This window comes from Tenebrio molitor, chromosome 4 (genome assembly GCF_963966145.1).
Source record: "Tenebrio molitor chromosome 4, icTenMoli1.1, whole genome shotgun sequence".
Classification (NCBI taxonomy): domain Eukaryota; kingdom Metazoa; phylum Arthropoda; class Insecta; order Coleoptera; family Tenebrionidae; genus Tenebrio; species Tenebrio molitor.
The window spans coordinates 23586208-23590564 of record NC_091049.1 but is presented as its reverse complement, the minus strand read 5'-3'; the positions used below and the strand labels follow the sequence as shown (position 1 = coordinate 23590564).

Here is a 4357-nt window from a genome sequence, read left to right as displayed (position 1 = left end):
AATTATTTTGATACATTTGATTGACAATATTGTTTCGTTTTTCTGAAATCGGATTACTGTGATCACAAAATTTTATTCAAATTGAAAAACAGCGAAGTATTCTATGAGAGAGTAATTCATGTTGCAGGAATAAAGGTGCTAAATCAGACGCTATTCGTGAATCACTCTGTATTATGCAACGATTTTTTGGAAAATATGCATACACTTGGACCATATATGCAGTAAAATATGCAAAATTTACGAAAATAATTAGTAAAAGTTGTAAATTGAAGAATAATAATCTTTATTGGACAAATACACTACTTAATCTACTAGTATTAAATATGTGAAAACCTAACCACTAGCCTAAGAACTATTTCTAAAATAATTTATGATAAGAAGTTGTTCAAAATTTTCCAACAGAAAATTATTCTTACTGTCGGAAAACATATGTTCATCAATAGAAAAACTTCTTTCTACGCCGACAAAAGTGATGGGCGCATTTTTAAACTTAACGCTGAAATTTAATTGGTTCATTCGTTTTAAATATTGGTACCCGTTATTTTTATGAATGACATCATTAAATTTTTGACGTATAGAATCATCTATAATACACAATCTATCAAATGTATCTATTATTTTAATTGACTCCGAGAGTGTCATCCTTTGGGTTTCCAGTTTATGAAGTAAGTTTGAAACTAAGCCATACTTCGATTTAATGTTGCGAAGATACTGAGGCAATTCTATTGACCGCACTAATATTTTACAAGTATCCAATGCGGTGCTGGAATCAGTAATTTGAAGAATTACATTCTTAATACGTTCAAAATTATCGGCGTAAAAAATTGCTGCCTCTAACCATGTACCCCATCTTGATGGGTCGGGAGGCAAAGGAACATTTGGAAGTTGCTCCATATAAAACTGGACGCTCAAGGGGGCTTTTAAAAATACCTTATTTACATTATTGATTAAATCGGTAACAATGGGAAATTGACCTTTAATATCTTCGGCTACACGATTTAAACCGTGAGCTAAGCATGTTACGTGAGTGATGTTTTTGTAATAAGTTTTTAAATGTTGCCCTACTTTTGTCATGTAAAGAGAAGCGTCAGACAACATTAGGAAAATTTTTTCACAAGGTACACTGTCGGGAAGAAAAAATCTTGACAGACCTTCCTGCACAAATGGGACAATTGTTGAATAATTTTTATTTGGAAGTTGTTTGGAAGATATTAAATATGATCTGCCTAAAATGTCTTCATGAAGAATTCCTATCAATAAATGAGCAATATGACGGCCAAATTTGTCCGTACTTTCATCTACTATTATATAAATAAAATTACTACCCACTATTTGTTTAATTTGAGACATTGTTTCTTTGTAACAGGAATTTACATAATTTTTTCGTAAGGTGCTTTCGTCAGGTACACTTTGTTTACAAAATTTTTGCAAAAAAGATTTTAAATTAATGTTATTCACCTTGGTTAATGGTATATTAGACGAGATTAGTGCCTTACATAACTCCTTATTAAATTCTTCTTGCTCCGATGGTTTGGAACTCAGTGTGAGAAATATTGAGCCAAGGTTTCCTTAAAATAATTTGTTCGCTTCAATTTGTCAGATTTTGAAATGTGTAAAAAAGTTTTGACATGCTGATCTACCAAGGATTTTCTCTCGGAAGATACCTACAACGACAAATAATTAAATATTAATATGAGAACTTTTGATACTTGTTAAAAACAGAACAAACACTTCTTTCTCTATCACTATTATACGAAAATGATAAAACTTACCGGTTTGTTACAAGCTCTGCAAAATATTTGGTCACCATTCATTACTAGTTCAGGATATGGTTTAATCCAAAAAGTAGTTTTGTCCGCTTTGCTCATTGTGCCTTATGTAGAATGTTCAAGAGATCAACACATTGGACACGATGAAACGGCAAGAGAAAATACTTTGAAAACTACAAAGAAAATATATTACATACTCCACTCAATTTCCATTCACCCTTGATAACAAGAAACAAGTAATAAAAAGGTATAAGTACGTACTTGGTCCTTGAAACTGTCGGGAATTCCAAGCCCAGGTAATTAGTGAAGCGGTTGTAAAAGATTTATATGTCGTCCAGGTGGTCGGTGATCTGTGTGCACAATATAGAATTTCATTATCATAGGCAATATTCATAATCTTTTAAGTTTTTGACCACTTGACGAAAATGTACGAACGGATAATGCAAAAAATCCAAAATATGCAAAGATGCATATGCAACTTTTGCAAAATATGCAGCGAATGCCAAAATATGCAATATATGCAATCACTAATTATAGCGTTATTTATCGTATCACCTTATCAATGTAACTTGTCCACATAATTGACTATAGTTTTAATGATATGCAAAAATTAAAATATATGCCCTTTCCATATATTCTGCTCCCTATTCATAAGTATTATTTTCATTATAGTCTTATTGAACCTGTACCATGTATAAATTTCTATTTTGTTGATGAAATAACATGAAACTTATGATATGCCCTTTCAGTAAGTAGGTAATAATAAATAATGAATATACTACTTATCATGGAAAATGCAACATCCAGAAATAGAAAATTTGGTGAAACCTTGTACAATATTTGGGCCATAACTAAGATAAAACATTGGTCTTCTAACCAGGTACGACAACACCGTAAGTGTATTAAGTGGGAAAACACATATTCACTAAACAGAAATAATTTTTTATACAACTGACATTAAAAGTGACGTTTTTAGTGGAAGCTAATTTGATTAAAAATTGCTCTTCATAACTTACCGTGTTAAAAGTATTTTTTGCACGACCTGTAAATAATGAGCAACTTTACTCCCCCATTGTATGGAGTGAAGTGGCTCTTTTTTCCCCTTGGGCAAAAAACCGAAGCCAACTCAAGCTTTTAGTCATCTTTTTTCCCCTTGGGCAAAAAACCGAAGCCAACTCAAGCTTTTAGTCATCTTTTTTCCCCTTGGGCAAAAAACCATAGCCTCTTCAACCTTTTATGGTACATATTTATTTCGAATTAATTTATTTTTTCGCTCGAGATGCAGTTTGTAGCCCGAAGGCGAAGCCCGAGGGTCCTACAAAGCACTGACGGTAACAATCATGCAATCCCGAGGTGCAGATACTATTGTTTGCAAGATCCAAAAATTTTAATTGAAAAAAGCAGAAAGGTTAAAAATTATTTTTAACTGTCAACATGACATTTAAATTTAGCTTGACAGTTAGTGATAATTTACAAATTTTCGGCTTTTTTCTATTAAAATCGGTGAGTCGTGCAAAAAATAGTGTATGGACCTCGGGAGTGAATGATTTTTACCCTCAGTGCTTTGTAGCCAAACTGCACCTCGGGTAAAAATCATCCACTTCACTCCCTCGGTACATAATATACTATTTAACACTAGTAACAAAAAAACTTTTAACACTAGTTATTTTTTATTTATTTATAAATGTTAAAGTGGCTCTATTTGCCGCTTTTTCAATATCTGCGGGAAATCTGTCGTCGATATCGGCATCGTTAACGTCGTTTTCTTTGCATTCCATGTTTACGAATGCAATAATGTGGAATTGAAAGTGTTTTACAAAACGTAATGAAAACTTTTTTGACGTTTCTAATAAACAAATGTCAATAGAAGACTAGCTACCTGATTTTTGCCGCAGAAATTAAAATAAACATCAAAAATACGACTGCATTTTTTAATGCAATGCAAACCAGTTGTATAAAAAATAGATGTATGATGAACGTGTTAAAAGTGATTTTATTTTGTTCGTGGGGTTGGTCAACTCGCTGCGCTCGTTTCCCAATCTACCCCACTTACAAAATAAAATCTCACTTTTAACACTTACATCATAAATAACTATTTTATTTTCTAATTATTTTTGAATTCATAGTTTTCGTCAACTGATTATTTTGCGTCCTTTGTTCGACAAGGAAAATGTAACATACCTCAACTAAAGTTTCGTTGCAAGGAAACAAAGACACTTTTTAACCGTACAAGTCAAAAGTAAAAACAAAAAAAAAAACACTGGTGACAATATTCGCCAAAATGTAGAAGTAAATATGCACTCAATTAATAATGAAATATCTTTTATATATCATTGTCACTATCTAATCTAATACAAAGCAAATCAATCTTTACTATACGTTAAAAAAATTTCGTACTACTCGATCTGAAAAATTATTAATCTCTTGTTATTATTCCTCGCTTGTAAGATCTAGTTTGGAATATGGTTCTATAATATGGTTTCCATGTTAACTCTATCGAATCTGTGCAACGTAAATTTCTAAAGTACATTTCTTTCAAGGAAGACGGAATTTATCCGCCGATTGGTGTTGATTATGATTTCTTGTGT

At 31.9% G+C, this 4357-nt stretch overlaps 1 long non-coding RNA gene across 1 annotated transcript; it reads right to left on the bottom strand.

Annotated features, from left to right (window-relative positions):
• Positions 1-266: 266 nt before the first annotated feature.
• LOC138129077 (uncharacterized) lies at positions 267-4098 on the bottom strand. Its single transcript, XR_011159061.1, has 4 exons — positions 3951-4098; positions 2031-2119; positions 1773-1942; positions 267-1664 (listed from the first exon to the last, which is right to left on the bottom strand). It is a non-coding gene; the product is annotated as an uncharacterized lncRNA (long non-coding RNA).
• Between the last annotated feature and the right edge of the window lie 259 nt (positions 4099-4357).